Raw genomic sequence first — 17,183 nt, 5'->3', positions numbered from 1 at the left:
ACCCCTCTCTGTGCGGTGATTTCTGTTGAATCATTTGTGGATTTTGTTTGTCGTCCACTGATATTAGGGTTCATGTTCTTACATACTTAGATCTGGGTGACATTTTTGTTGATCTACATGTTTACATTTGCTTTCGTCTTGTTCCGCCCTCAGATCTGTGTGATGTGCACCTCTTATTTGTTGTACACATATGTTGTCGCCTAGATTTTGCACATGATGATGCCAAGTCCGATTTACAAACTGAGCAAAGTGCCTTGGTCGACGATGTTTACTTAACCCTAGGTGCCTGGAGGAGCACCCTATGGTGTGGCAGCCGCGTCTTGCTTAAGTCCATAGCTCTGATTCTAGTGAGGGTTCTTTTTGCTGAAGCATCTAGAATTTATGACACTGATGTTCAATCTCTTAATATGACTATGATGTTCAAACTCTTGATATCTATTTGGCCAATGATGCAACAATGAAAAATAAACTCTGAGGTGGCTGCTAATTTAGTTTTTTGTGCATTCTGTATGATTCTCATGACTGTTATCAAACCATGGGACATTATCTTAGTTTTCTTCTATCTGTTTTTTTGCCTTGGCTAGCCACCTATGATTGAGTATCTAGAAATTGTACCAACATATCGTTAAGCTGAGGCCTCACTTACTTTGCCAATGATGATATCATATTAAGCATGCCAAGAACTGATGACCTTGAGCTTGTGTTGAGGTACTGGAGCTTTGTTTCTTACTCTGTTTCTTATGCTCCAAGCTCAAGGTCAACCGAGGAGCAACTGATATCTGAGGCCAATGTGTTGAATACTACATCATTTGATCACCATCTTTATTACATGAATCGAGGAAAGCATGCTCCTAGTGTTTATAATTGTCCAATTAATAAACTGAAGTCAACTGATATAGAAAGTTTGTGGTATACATACCATGATCTGTATCTTGCTTTATATGTTATTACTTATTAGTTCTTGCTTTATATTAGTCATTGATGAGCCACTATGATCAGACTGTACACTTCTACTAGTGCATACCTTACTGATTTTGAATTGGCCTGACATTGTTCTAACCTTTTCAGAGTCTGAGATTGGCACTTGATTTCTCAACTTTTGATGACCCCAACTGTAGAATCAGTAGTAAGAACCGACTGCTTGCACTTGATAAATATGAGCTTATTTTTGTGAAATCGCTAATTGGCGTAGCACCTCAAAGTGTGATTCTCTCAACATTTGACTTCAATAGGATGCTCTCTGATTTGTATCATAGCTGTCTTTAGTGTTTTTCTTAGTGTATGGTAGATGTGCTGATACAAGCTCTGTTTTTGTGCTGCGATTGATGCTAAGAGTTATGACTTGAATGTTTGTTCAGATTGGATCAGGTTTGGCTCTTATTGAACTGTGCAGTTTATTTTTAGAATTTGTTGCAATACAGTAGGGTATCGGGGACTTGGGTCTGTCAGTTAACCTTGTCCATGGGATAAGTATGTATGCAACTTGAGCCCCTGGCTACTGTCAGTTAACCTTGTCCTACACTATATCATATAAGATCTTTAGTTTCTGAGCCCCGGCTACTAGTGTCTTTGAGAAAAATTAGATATGCTAATTTGGGCTGCAACTAAGTGCTCTTATTATGATGCAACTTGCTTAAGCATGTCACTGCTGTTCTGTGGTTGTGTGAAATAATTTCTGTAACTTAGGAAATGATGAACTCCCCAATCAGTGGAATTGTCCTGCACCGTAGCATGCACTTCCCATGAATTATCTTGATCTGCTGGCTTTATAGCCGCTCCACCTCCACTACTCCAGCCTCCCCAATCAGTGGAATTGTCCAGGCACCTTAGCATGCACTTTCCATGAATTATCTTGATCTGCTGGCTTTGCAGCAGCTCCAACTCCACTACCCCAGCCTCCCCAGTCACCAGAATCATTCGCTAGCACTAGCATTTTGTTCCCAACTTGAGTTCATTGTTGTGCCATTTTCCCATGAGCCTGCCTTTCTGAATATTTTGCTCTCCAACTTAAGTATTATACAACACTTGCTTGAAGCTTCCTTTTTTCAATTACCTTTTGCCATAAGCTTGCCACCAGGGAAGAATTGCAGGGAGTCCGTAGTGATGTGGCGGCCAATGCTCAAAACATTGAGCAGATCAGGTAGTCATAGGTCAGCCTTGCTGCACACCTCTACCAGATCTTCTAGCCGGCGACTCTAGGTATTCCTTTGTTATTTATTGCTCAAGTTGTGTCCCTTGCAGCGTTTCACTCCTTAAATTTCCTTATTACGCTTTTCTGACTCAAACCTCGCCTTTCTTGCAGGTGTAGCTCCGGCGTCCTATCCAGCATCATACTCTCAGGGATACACTACATTAGGCTCAGCTTCAATCGGTATTGACTTAGGTTTTTCTTCACCTTCCTGGATTTTATGAGTTACCTAGTCCTAACCTAGAGAACTTAGTCCTAACACTTGCTTCTTTGTCACTGTAGGAGTGTCGCCGACCATGCCTACCATTGCCACCTTTCCGTCGCCTGCACTCCTCGCAGCAGCAGCAGGAGCAGCTACCGCCGCCACAGTAGTGAAGCTCATCATGGTGTCCTAGTCGTCCTCTCGTGATGGTTTAGAACTTTGATGTCGGTCATTTGAAGTTTGCTTGTCGCCCAGCCACATCGGGCGTGATACTTGTTTTGGTACTCTTGATACTTGATCGGTTGTGTGGTCATCCATCAAGGTCCCTTCGAGTACTATATTTGTGTATTATTTGAATGAAACCTTGTTGTCATGCACAAAAATTACTGTATGGAAAATATGTATTTTAATATGCTGTTGCTACTGTTTTAAAATATTTTTTTTGTGCGTTTAACTCTTTTTTCTGTGAGGCTGGCTACACAGAAATATTTTTTTAATCTAGGGCGAAATGAATTTTTCTGCTGAGTTCACCTAGACCGACTAGAAAAAAATATGTTTTTCTGTGCGTTTATTTCTTTTTTTCTGTGTGGATTAACACACAGAAAAATTAGTTTTAATCTGGACGAAAACAATTTTTCTGTGCGTGTGAGACCCACAGAAAAATTGTTTCTGATGGTGAACTCACAGAAAAATTTTATTTTTCTATCATTATATTTCTGTGGATATTTTTCTGATGGTACACCGTCAGAAAAATATTTTTCTGACAATATTCGTATTTTTCTGTGTGTTTTCGCACACACAGAAAAAAGCGAGATTCCAGTAGTGCTTGCAAACCGCCTCTACAAATCCATTTCATGATGTGAGAGTATATAACACGTGACACTAATTATTTGCAATCTTCCAGGCCAGATTGTCATGGACACAATAAGCTAATTAACGGCTAAATGATTTGGAGATCCCACAGCTAAAAAAATATGTTTTCTTAGCATCAAGTTTTTCTTTAAGAAAAATTATCATTATTTTTTCGTAATGCAATGCAGATGCAGCCACTCATGCACCCTTATGAAGTTATGAACGTAAGCTACTCCAACGAACAACTATGGAAACTAGCTATCTAGACCACCGGTACATCTTGAGTTTACAAATGTCACAGTCACAGCTGGCGTCTCATTGTTGGCAAGCATGTTCGCCTAATTACTATTGAAAGAAATGACCTGGAGTTTAACCCATAAATATGGAGGGTGGATAGGGATTACAAATTATGTCCTTCAGCTGACAATGGTCTGATCCTGTGGTAGTTTACCAATGAACTTATAAACTTCTTCATACTTCCATGCCTAAAACAACACAAATTATTTGATCTTCTTACACTATGTGAAAATAGGTCAATAGTGATGGGAGATAACACTCAATATTGGCCGTCACACGAGATGCATCACTAATAAATAGTCACTACCGGACAGAGCATCATTTGCCGAGGGAAAATGCTCGGGCACTCGGCAAAGAGTGTTTGTCGAGGGCCTGACCCTCGGCAAAGAACAGCCCTCGGCAAAGACTCTTTGCCGAGTGCCAGACCCTCGGCACAGACAAGCACACGGCAACAATAATTATTTGCCGAGGGCTAAGCCCTCGGCAAAGGGCCGGCCCTCGGCAACACCGCCTGCCACGACGTCCATCACCTGCCGTCAATCTTTGCCGAGGGCATCACCGTTAGGCCCTCGGCAAAGACTTTTTAACCGTTTTTGAAAATTTTCTTTTAAAAAATTCTTTGTCGAGTGCCCCTGGACCAGCACTCGGGAAAGACAGTCTTTGCCGAGTGCCAAGCTGACACTCGGCAAATTTTCAAAAAAAATTTGACCCCAAATTTTTTGTTGGGCCCGCCTACATTGTTTACAACTTCATGTTCAAATTTGGTGCTTTTTCTAGTTTTTTTTTGTTATATTTGGTTGATTAATTTGATTATGTTGAATTTTTATATATAATTCAAATTTGAACTGCAAGTGCATGGAATATTGTAATCTAGTGCTTCGAAAAATATTATTCATGGTATTTGGTGTATGTTGAGTCTCTATCCACGAACTCGCATCAAATTTCGCGCATCTTCATGTAACAAGACGAGCCACTTGCCAGAAAAGTGTTTTAAAATTATATAAAGTCCATACGAAGTCCGAAAATCACAAAACTTGTCGAGGTGTCATGTTATCGCATGTGTAGGCTTGTGGTAAAAAATTGAGAATGTTTCGAAGCAAGTTGCGACTGTCAGATGCATAAAACCCAGACATCTCTAGACATGCGATAACATGACACCTCGACAAGTTTCGTGATTTTTGGACTTCATATGGACTTTATATAATTTAAAACACTTTTCCTGGCAAGTGGCTCGTCATGTTACGTGAAGAAGATGCGCTGAAATTTGATGCGAGTTCGTGGATAGAGACTCAACATACACCAAATACCATGAATACCATTTTTTGAATGACCAAATTCTATTATTTCATGTACATGCAGTTCAAATTTGAAATAGTCGAAAAATTTCAACGAAACAAAACTAATTAAGGAAATAAAGTAAAAAAACTAAAAATTGTCCCAAATTTCGAAATTGAGGTTTAATTACTGTAGCAAGGCCCCAGAAAAAAAATGGGGCGAAAAAAACAAAAAAAAAATTAATTTGCCGAGTGCCAATCGTGGCACTCGGCAAAGAAGCCTTTGCCGAGCGCCAGGTCACAAGGCGCTCAGCAAAGATTTTTTTTTTAAATAAAAAAACCTTTGTCGAGTGCCGCTGGGCCTGGCACTCGGCAAATCTTTTAACCTACAGGCCCAGAATGGGCCGGCCCAACCCCACCCCCTCCTCACTCGTCTCCCACCCGCCCCCGCATCGCCGTGCCGCCGCCGTCCTCGCGCCCCCGTCCCGCGCCCCGGCGGCCTCGCGCCCCCGTCCCGCGCTCCGGTGGACCCGCGCCCCCGCCCCGGCGGCCCTGCGCTCGCGCCCCCAACGGCCACGCGCCCGCGCCCCGGCAGACCCACGCCCCCGCCCTGGCGGACCCACGCTTGCGCCCCGGCGGCCCCGCGCACGCGCTTCAGCAGCCCCGCGCCCCGGTGGCCCCGCACCCACGCCCCGGTGGACCCACGCACGTGCCCCGGGTCCCCAGCCACCGCCCCGAGCTCGTCGGCGCCTCGAGCTCCGAGCTCCCCGGGGACAGCGACCCGACCGGCCCCGAGCTCCACCGGCCCCGCTATGCCCTGCGACCGGCCAGCAGAGGGAGAAGGAGAGGAGCAAGAGGAAGAAAGAGAAGGGGGAGGAGGAAGAGGAAGAAAGAGAAGGGGGAGGAGGAAGAAGAGGAAGGTGCCGACCCGACCGCCCGTCGATCCTCACGCCGTTTCGACCGCCTGTTGATCCTCGCGCTGCTGCGGTCATCCCCGCCGTCGTCGCCGGCCCTCGCTCTTGTCGTTCTTGCCGCCAAGGTAAGCCCTACCCTTGTAGTGTTAGTAGTAGTAGTAGTAGTTAGTAGTGTTAGTAGTAGTTAGTTGTAGTGTTAGTTGTAGTAGTTAGTAGTGTTAGTTGTAGGGTTAGTAGTGTTAGTTGTAGGGTTAGTAGTAGTAGTAGTTAGTAAATAGTAGTAGTTAGTAAGTAGTAGTGGTTGTTAGTAGTAGTTAGTAGTGTTAGTTGTAGGCTTAGTAGTAGTAGTTAGTAAATAGTAGTAGTTAGTAAGTAGTAGTGGTTAGTAGTAGTAGTTGTTAATAGTTAAGTAGTTCTTAGTATTAGTACTGTTAGTAGTTAAGTAGTTGTTAGTAGTAGTGTTAGTAGTAGTTGTAGGGTTAGTAGTAATTGTTGTTGTACTACTTCAATACTTTCATCTGCATGGAAAGAGAACTAAAGTACATGGCTCCTCTTGATATATTGGTGGTTGTTGGCCTTCGTGCCCATGTTTGGTATATATGTGGTTGTTGGCCTTTGTGCCATGTTTTTTGCAGGTTTTGGGAACCTCCCCGTGCAGGGAGGTGCTGCCAAAATTTTGAGTCGACACTAACCATTTTTGCCCTTTTTGTAGGAGGACCTGTGGGAGGGACTCGGCGACCCCGAATCGTCTTCGTCGGCGCTGTGGGTCTTCCTGCACCGTGTCGACTCGCCACTGCACCGACTCTCCACCACCCCGCTACCCTGACCTCACCGGCACCCTAGGTATAACCCCTCTATCCTGTATGTGGTCTTTGGTCGCGTAACCTAGTTAGGTGTCTCCCGTCCGAAAGAGATACGGTTGGAGGTATACAGATCTTTGTATATCTACGACCGTATCTATTTCGGATTGTCCATGTTTTTTGGACAGCCCGCGGATGCGTAGATGGGTTAGTTTCCATGGTCCGCTCTGGTCCGAGATGGTGTTTCAGCATCACCCCCTGTTGTTCTCCGGATACACACTCTACCTTGCAGGACATGCATCGGGAGAACAGCGGGGAGGTGCTGCCGAAATTCTATCTCAGATAGGGAGCGGAGCATGGAAACTAACCTCATCTACGCATCCGTGGGTGGGATTAGGACCTATCCTCATCTATTAGAGAGTAGGAACACCACGTAGATGCAATTGATGGTTACATTACTATGTGCTGTATATGTGGAAGGATGGAAGACTGTCAGTGGATGTACACAGGCCGGAGAAGCAGGAGTGACTTTGACATTGAGTGGGTGAATGGGACAGATGCTTTCTTGGAACATGCATGGAGCTCGGGTGTAGCTAAAGGACATTCTAAACTTTGGTGTCCCTGTAGCAAATGTGACAACAACAGAAGGGTAGACAAGGTGACCATGGGTAAACATCTTGTGTACAATGGTTATACTGGCTGGCTACCACCGGTGGATCCACCATGGTGAAGCAGATCGTATAAGAGCGGAGGTGGTGAGACCACGCCTCGAGGCTTTTGATGATGATGCCAGGAGTAGCAGACATGCTAGATGACACTCACCAAGCTCACTTCGCAGAAGGACTGTGAGAAGGAGGAGATGGAGGAAGCCGCTAAGGCCTTCTACTGAAATGTTGGACTCGGCACAGAAACCCCTTCATGAGAGTACAATGGTTTCTCAGCTGGATGCCATTGGACTGTGTTATGGGGTTGAAGGCCGAGTTAAATCTGAGTCGCTGAAGGCTTTGATAAGATGTTGGCCTGTGTTTGGCAGCATGCTACCGGAGAAGCACATTCTGCCAAAGAACTTGCACGAGTCACAGAAACTACTTCGTATGCTTAAGATGCCATATGACAAGATACATGTTTGTCCGAAGGGGTGCGTCTTATTTAGGAAAGATCACAAGGATGCAAAGTACTATCCGAAGTGTAAATCCTCAAGGTACCTGGAGGTAGACTCTGGAGATGGCCAGAAGAGGCAGCTTACGATCCCCGCAAAAGTCCTACGGCACCTTCCGTTTGTGCCGAGGATCCAATGGCTTTTCATGACCGAGGAATCCGCGAAACAGATAACATGGCATAAAGAAGGTGTACGGTACAAGCCATGGACGATGGTGCATTCGTCCGATGCGGAAGCATGGACGTACTTTAATGACAAACATCCTGACAAAGCAGCTGAGGCTCGTAATGTATGTGTCGCGCTGGCAACAGATGGGTTCAATCCTTATGGACAGTTGTCTGCCCCATACACATGTTGGCCCGTGTTTGTTATCCCCCTGAATCTCCCCCCCCCGGCATCTCCTTTCAATGGCATAACATCTTCTTGTCGTTGATAATTCCTGGACACCTGGGGAGTAATATGGGTGTGTATATGGAGCCTATGATTGATGAATTGATCGACGCTTGGGAGAAGGGGGTATGGACATACGACCGAGCTACAAAATCATCCTTCAAGATGCATGTTTGGTACCACTACTCCCTGCATGACTTCCTAGCGTATGGGTTATTCGCCGCCTGGTGTGTCCACGGGAAGTTCCCATGCCCAATATGCAAGGAAGCTATGAGGTTCATTTGGTTGAAGAAGGGTGGCAAGTATTCGTCGTTCAATAGGCATCATCAATTCCTCCCTTCTAACCATCCATTCAGACAAGACATCAAGAACTTTACGAAAGGTGTTGTAGTGATAGACCCTAAACCGCGCATTGAAGAGTGGTGCTAAGGTGCGTGCTCAGATAGATGCTCTCGTGCCCAATGAAGGAGGTTGTTTTATGGGATATGGTGAGGAACATATGTGGACTCATAAGTCCGGCTTGACGAGGCTCCCCTATTTCGATGACCTTCTTCTGCCACATAACATTGATGTAATGCACACCGAAAAGAATATCGCCGAGGCACTTTGGGGAACTCTCATGAACACTAACAAGTCTAAGGACAACGTTAAGGCTAGAGTGGACCTAGCGACGTTGTGTGATAGACCGAAGCAAGAGATGCAGCCTTCTAGTGGCCGAAACAAACAATGGAAAAGACCTAAGGTCGATTTTCGTCTTGGAACCCGATCAAAGGAGGGAAGTACTAAAATGGATCAAGACATTAATGTTCCTAGATGGATATGCAGCGAATCTGAGCAGAGGAGTGAACTTAGGCACTTTACGAAGTCAACAGGATGAAGAGTCATGACTACCACATATGGATTGAGCGGCTTCTTCCGGCAATGGTCCAAGGCTATGTCCCTGACCATGTCTGGCAAGTGCTGGCAGAGTTGAGCTTTTTCTTCCATCAGCTTTGTGCCAAGGAGATATCTCGACCGTCGCTCAGGACTTGGAAAAAGCTGGCACCTGTGTTGCTCTGTAAGCTGGAGAACATCTTTCCACCCTGGCTTCTTCTTGCCCATACAGCATCTGATTGTGCACCTCCTGTCCGAGGCACGTTTGGGGGGGCCCGTGCAAGCCCGGTGGTGCTATCCAATCGAGAGATGTCTAAAGACTCTTCGCAAGAAATGTACAAATAAAGCCAGAATTGAGGCTTCCATTGCAGAGGCAAGTCTAAGGGAGGAGGTGGCAAACTTCACAACACTATACTACAAGCCGAAACTTCCTAGCAATCATAATCCACTCCCTCGTTACAATGTTGGTGAAAATGAATGGACCCACAGCCTGTTCCAAGGCCAACTCGACAGCGCAAGTGGATCGACCAATAAGATATTGGGAAATGAAGAGTGGCGAAGTGTCATGCTATATGTGTTGACCAACCTTCCCGAGGTGCAGCCATTCGTCGAGTAAGTTCTCAACGAACTTGTTTCAATACGCCCTGAATATTCTTCATGCAACCCCACTGATTCTCGTTTCGGACAGGGAATTTGTTCGTGAGTCCTAGCATTAATCAAGGGATCCTACCTCGTAGGAACATGACACCCTTCTTTCTTGGGGTGCGGGTGCGGGGAGGCCTGATTTCATTTCTTGGTTCAAACAAAAGGTAATGTCCAATTTAGCTCCCACGTTCCATATTCCAAGTTTCTCGTTCGTTCGATTAATATAACGACCTATCATGCTTGAGCTTGCAGGCCTAGACTGACTCGTCCATTAGTGAGGAGTTGAGACATGTTGCAGGCGGCTATGACGTTAGGGTGCAGTCATTTACCAGTTATGACGTGAACGGATATCGCTTCCACACAACAAGATATGAGCAGACTCGGCCCAAATGGAAAACCACAAATAGCGGAGTTTGCACGCCCGACACTGATGGCCTCGACTATCATGGTAGAATTGAGGAAATCTATGAACTCTCATTTCATGGTCACAAACATAAACCTGTTGTGTTCAAATGCCACTGGTTTAATCCTCGAGAAACAAGACGGACCCCTCATCTTAGGCTAGTCGAGATTTGAGAAGATTCCGTCTATCCAGGAAAAGATGTCTACATTATGGCTTAACAGGCCATGCAGGTGTACTATACGCGATATGCCAACCAAGACAAAGCGGATCTTAAGGGTTGGGCTATTGTGCACCAGGTGTCTCCACACGGTAAACTACCTGCCCCAAACGATGATGATTACAACTTCAATGCAAACACATATGATGGACAGTTCTATCAAGAAGATGGGCTACTAGGCACGTTTGTGATAGTCTTACCCGAAGCGATCGAAATAGAAGTAGACAATGAAACGGAGGATGACGAGGTTGATGGAGATGTGGTGCAAAATGCCAAGGACGTAGAAATGCTTGACCGATTAAGGCTAGGCAATGACGACGAAGACAACATAGAACCTTCAGATAGTGTTGCCCATTTGGACAATTTTAACAGTGATGACGACACCTATGATCCTAATCATGAAGATTATTCCTAATACATGTAATACTACGTTTGTTTTAGTTTGTGTTTTCTTTATTTATTTTGAATCTATTTCTAATATATATACTAATAAGTCTTGTTCATTCTTTGTGATTGCAGGTGATGGCGAGCAGCCGTCCATGACATGAGACGGCCTCCCTTTATGGGAGACCACGCCCTCCCGTTTTAGACGAGGGGTTGGGGTTAGGGGTAGCGTCCACAGGAGGTCAGAGGAGGAGGACCAGGGTCAGCAGGAGGCAGCGGACTCCTTCCCCACCACCTTCAGACGAGGTGATGGAGGAGGAGCACATGATGACCACGCCCGAGGATGAGGTCGAGGACAAGGACGTCCGATAGACCGAGGACGAGGCCGTCGAGGGTGATAGTTCTGCTACCCCGACTGTCTACCAGCGAGGTCCCGCGAGCCTCCCTCAGCCTCTGCTTCCTCACAACCGGGCACTGATTCGCCCTATGGCAAAGAGGTAAGTAACTATACATGTTATCACAACTACTTCATATGATAATGTTGGAAATCAAAAGAGGAACTGATAAATTTTCTTAATCACTAGTGCAGGGCTTGGTTGGTTTTGTCGGGTACTCCTGCACGCTCCCCCGCGAGCATCCTTGGTGTTTTGTGCAGGAAATGGTATCCCGGCCTTGTGAACGTGTCCGAGGATGTGCGGGCGCCGGCCTACACGTGGGACAGGTACCAGTTGGCCCCTGACGACAGGTACCGCAACAAGCAGGAGCGGGTACTGGCGGAGTTTTGGGTAAGTCTCTCTCGCACAACATTTTCATTGGGCAAGTCTTTTATTGAAATAATGAATGGATACATCGGTTTTGTATGCAGAGGTATTTCAAGCCGGAAGAAGGACTTGAGGCCCGGGCGGATCAGGCGGCTGCTGCCACTACTACACAAATGATTTTGTGCGACACCCCCCCGGAGGCCACCGAGGCGGGCACCTATTTTTACCCATCATGGTAAATGCCACGGTTTACCTAGGCGGGCATTTTTTATTTACCACGGCGGGCTTTTTTGCCCACCACGGTAAATCGATTTACCGTGGCGGACGTCTTAAGATGTCCGCCACAAAAAATACCCTATTTTCCACGGTGGACATCTTAAGACGTCCGCCACGGTAAATCGATTTACCATGGCGGACGTCTTAAGATGTCCACCACGGAAAATACCCTATTTTCCGTGGCGGACATCTTAAGACGTCCGCCACGGTAAATCGATTTACCATGGTGGACGTCTTAAGATGTCCGCCGCGGAAAATGTATAGCCATCTCCAATATAAACCGAGGCCCTCGCACCATCGTCGCCACCTCCCCCACTCTCTCTCTCTCTCAGCTCCCCACCTCCCCCACTCTCTCTCTCTCAGCTCTCCGCCTCCCCCACTCTCCCTCTGCCTCCCTCTACTCTCCCTCTACTCTCCCTCGATGCAGGCAGCGGTGTGCGGCGCAGCTCTCCTCCATAGCGCCGCCCCCTACAGCGGCGCACGCGGGACGACGGCGATGGCTGCACCCTCCTCCTCCCCCACGGATCCTCCATGAACGATGACGGCGCGGGGCTAGGGTTTCAAATCCAGTGAGTTCATCTCCCTCTTCCTCTCCATCTCCCTCTTCCTCTCTCCATCTCCCTCACTCCTCCCTCTTCCTCTCTCCAGATCCGGCGACGGCGACCTCTTCCTCCACAGATCCGGTGGCGGCGACCTCCTCCCCCACGGATCTGGCGGCTGCACCCTCCTCCTCCGTGGATCTAGCGGTGGAGCGATTGGATCCGGCGGTGGATCTCCACCACGGCCACGACGCTGGGACCTCCACCACGGCGGGCGAGGACGCGTCGGCGCGGCGGCCTCCCTCCACCACGGCGCGGCGGGATCCGCGAGGAGGCGTCGGCATAGTCCCCTGCGAGCGACTGGCGAGGTGGTTGCGGCCGTGGGAAGCCTGGATCCATCGCCGGTGGGCTCGCCAGTGGGCTCGAGAACGGGCTCACCGGCGGGCTCCTGATTTTTTTTGTTTTTTTAAAATGATTAACCGCAGCGGGCATCCTAACGTGCCCGCCGTGGTAAAAGTATATTTACCGTGGCGGGCAAGGCCGCCCGCCGCGGTTAAGCCACGATTTACCGTGGCCTCTAGGCCGCGGCGGACGGCTTTGCCCGCCACGGAAAACCGAAAATGCCCGCCTCCAGTAAAGTTTGTGTAGTAGTGCGCTGCCTGTAGGAAGTACATCACCGACATGCACCACGAGGCGCGCGTGCAGGCCCACAGAGACTACTACGCCGTGGTGTTGAAGCAGTCCATCAGCAAGCCTGATGCAAGACAGGTAGAGCTGTCCCGAGCCCAGTACCTTGAGGTAGATGAAAATCATTAATAATGATTCATTTTGAGATTAAGTCGGTTTAATTTTATCTTTTTCTATGTCAAATAATCGATGACTTGTAGGTGATTCCCTGGTTGTGCCGATCCCACTCCGTGTGCTAGGAGATGACCGTGGACAGGTGGTTGTCCAACGACTTCGCTGAGAACCACACGAGGCAGCAGGACCAGCGTCTGCTGAGGTGAGGTGCTACTCACCATCAAGGCAGCCACAGCCTCCCCGCCTACAAACAAGCATATGTAAGTGATTTCTTTTATCTTATTTGACGCTGAGTTCTGCCTTATTTCTCACCATCTTGTCGTCTTACTCGTAGGAGGCTACACACCTGGGCATGGAGGTCTCGGAGTTCTCTGCGTGGGCTATGTCCCACATGGACAGGGCGTCTTCCTCTGTCTCCTTCGACCCGTCTGCCCCGTGCGAGGTGTACTCCGACCCGACCGTGCACACTAAGGTCCAAGAGTACGCCTCAAAGATGAGGGAGGTCCATGGGGAAGATTACGATGTGCGCACTGAGCCCATTGATGCAGAGACCATCATGAGGCTAGGAGGAGGCAAGAAGCATGGGCGGCTGTGGATTGCAGACAGCGCCATCGACTCCACCACTGTTCCCTCTCTCGACATGCTCCGAGCACGGAGCACGAGCTCTAGCCAGCCCATACGCCCACGGCCTACTCCGTCACTGCAGCGGGTCGACGCTCTCGAGGTACGTCCTGTTTTACTCGTCGTACGTTCATCTTTGCACACCTAAGTTATATTTGCATTACTGAAACATTGAAGTTTGTATTGCAGGCCGAGCTGCAGGTCCAAAAGCTCGTGGTCGAGGCTCAGAGCGCGCAGCTGTAGGCCCAGAGGGAAGCGTTTGTGGCCCAGGAGAGGAGGATGCAAGAAATGGAGGCCTTCATGCGGAGTGTCTAGCAAGGGGGTGTACCTTTGCCGTTTGCAGCTCCTCCACCGCCTACTCCTACAACCACTCCTGTAAATATGAAAGTTCACTCTTACTAGATGCTTCCTTGACATACAACCATGGTTGACATACAAACTTACTAGATGCTTGACATAGAAACTTACTAGATGCTTGACATAGAAACTTACTACATGCTTGCACTAGCTATGACATACAACCATGCTTGACATTCTCAATTTACTAGATGCTTGACATAGAAACTTACTAGATGCTTGCACTAGCTATGACATACACCAATGCTTCACATAGAAACTTACTAGATGAATCTCACACATGCAACCTCTTATCCTTTTTGCAGCTTCCGTCGGCGGGTTCGAATAACCCCACTCATGCGTCACCGAATGATGGAGCCTTTGCTTCACCATCGTGTCATAGGCCGCTTTTTTGAGGAGTTGTGCTTCGTCATGTGCTTGGACTTGAGCTTCACTTGTGGTTATGACTTGTGCTTGGACTTGATGGACTGTGGTTGTAAATTTGTGACTTGTGATTGCGATATGTTGTTATTTGAGTTGTGGTTGTGATATAATGTGTGAAAATGGTTTTGTTGTGATATATATGTGATTATTGTGATGTTTGTGATATATATGTGACATGTGATATATATTTGAACTGTTTGTGTCAGTGGAATGCAAAAAACAAAAAAAATTGCAATTTCGGTTGATTTGCCGAGTGCAATGGTCATGGCACTCGGCAAAGCTGGAAAACTTTGCCGAGTGCCAGGACATTGCACTCGGCAAAGATTTAGTGCCAAGCTGGGGAGGCACTCGGCAAAGAGCTTTTTAAAAAAAATTAAAAAATGTCTTTGCCAAGTGCCTTGCCGCCGCGGTACTAGGCAAAGAGTTTTTGAAAAAAAATAAAAAATGTCTTTACCGAGTGCCCTAACTGTCGGCACTCGGCAAATGCGTCGTCAACGGAGCAGCGCCGTTGACGGCTGCTTTTCTTTGCCGAGTGTCACCGTTGGCCCTCGGAAAAGGCTTTGCCGAGTGCCCGACAAATGGCCCTCGGCAAAGAGCCTCTTTGCCGTTAAATTTTTTTCCGAGGGCTCTTTGCCGAGGGCGGCGCTCGGCAAAGCCTTTGCCGAGTGCCCTGGGCCCTCGGCAAAGAGGCCGCCTCCAGTAGTGAGTAGAAAGAAATGATGGGATAGCTTTTGCATATATTGTTGGCCGTGTGATGGGTTTTTTTTGGGACACGTGACTTCCATCCAAAGTGGGTGTGCATGAATGCTCGGTGCAGGGGGTCTGCACCCCCTTTTTTTTGTCTTGACACCCCGTGACCCCATCGCTGAGACAATGGACCGCCGATCAATACACCCGCCCTCGCTGTTAGTGGCCCATGTAGCCCTGGGGCCACTTGCTAAAACTAGTGTTGAGACGAGTGCATATGCATGCCTACCATTGCAATCACATGCACCTTTATGAGTTTGTGGTAGCCCAGGTGAAACGGAAAACCAAGGAGCTAGGATATTGCGTGCACATATAGATACATGCATGCAATCAGAACCGAGAGGTAGGGAGGGAAGCTCTCATGGCCACACACTTACATGTCCTTTTTGCGATATGATGTCCTATACATATGACCAAGATTAGTTCTAAAGCAAATAAAGCTGCCATCCCAATACCAACCACGTCCATTACCAAGAAAATGAAGACCGTGGTGGTCCTCTTCGTGTTGGTCCTCACACTCATCGGTGGCGAGGCAAAGAAGGCACAAGAAGACACTTGCAAAACTCTCTGTCTAGACAAGAAGCTTAAGGAGCCGGCCTGCAAGGAATCCTGCGCTCTCAACAAGCGCTTCAAAACGGTGTGGATCGAGGCTGTTCAATGCTCGTTGAAATGCAGCAAGAAGCACGGCCTTGGCTCTCCAGCCGCCAAGTCTTGCGACGAAGGATGCAAAAAAAAGTATGAGGATAAAGTGGCGGATGTCACTGCTAGCTGCGACGCGGTTTGCAGTAAGGTGGAGAAGGACCCGCTTGGTATTGAAAAATGCAAGAAGATATGCACTCCGGCCCTCATCTACAAGGAAATTCGGGAGGCGTTGCATTGAGCTATCTATACACGTCACCGGGCACCGGCTGGCCACAAGTCTGGAAGGCGGTTTTTTTGCCCTTAAGGGAATGTGCTCCCAGCACACCCACCATGTATGGTTAATCTTTTGATGGATATGGACCAAACTACCTATTGATTTGGTATTTTCTTATCTAATTTGGTTTTGTTCAAATCGCAATCAATCAAAGGATCCATTGATATATATGGTTTCATCGGCTGCTCGGCAGGGCAGTCCAATGTAATGTCACACGGTTTTGTAATTTTTTTGTTTGATTAAATAAATAAAAGGGCATGTTGGCATTTACCACTAATTAAATATTCTTTGGCTCTATTTTCCACGCATTGAGTGAACGTCCATGATCATGCACAGATTTTCTTCTCTTAGGTAAACAATTTACGGATGTATGTGGCTAAGAAAGTTTACTACAATCATAAAACAAAGAAACTAGTGCGAATAGGTTGGTAAAGGGGTAAAGATGATGAAAATGCAAAAGAATCTAAAGTAATGATTTTCCATTATAAAAAATACATGCATTATTAAGAGGCAACAGACATCGGGCGTCCTACCGAATGCATGCATATCAGTGACAGAACCATCAAGATGTTTCAAAGTGGTGGAATGCAATCGCCACAACACCAACCGTGAAGACGTTTCAAAGTGGTGGAACGCAATCGCCACAACACCTGGATGACCGGTAAAAGCAATTTGGTCCTTCATGCTTCTTGTGACTTGGGAGAATTATTGTTTGCCTACAGAAGAGTGGGCCTGTTAGAGTGCACAGTTAGCGACGGCGACAACGCACGGTTCTTGTGGTTGAGCGAGAAGAGGAAGGACATGCCCTGAAGGTCCAACGGCTAGTATACTTCATCAGCGAGGTACTCTCCGACTCCAAAATTCGCTACCCGCGGGTTCAGATGCTGCTATACGCCATTCTCATGCTAAGTGCGAGCTACGCCACTACCTCAATTTCTAGATGTCACATATTACGAAGAGATCATACGTGCACATATATGATGTGACAGACATTTTGTTAATCAATCTCTAGATTAAATTATCCCTGAATTTGCCTAGAAATCTAACAAGTAGTAGGTGCAGAACTTGCTGTTTACTATGTCCATCCACTCCCTTCTAGCCTCCACAGGGGTGAGCTCCATGTTCTCCGATGAGGATGTGGCTC

This window comes from Miscanthus floridulus, chromosome 7, assembly GCF_019320115.1.
Source record: "Miscanthus floridulus cultivar M001 chromosome 7, ASM1932011v1, whole genome shotgun sequence".
Taxonomy (NCBI): Eukaryota; Viridiplantae; Streptophyta; class Magnoliopsida; order Poales; family Poaceae; genus Miscanthus; species Miscanthus floridulus.
This window is presented reverse-complemented; position numbering follows the sequence as displayed.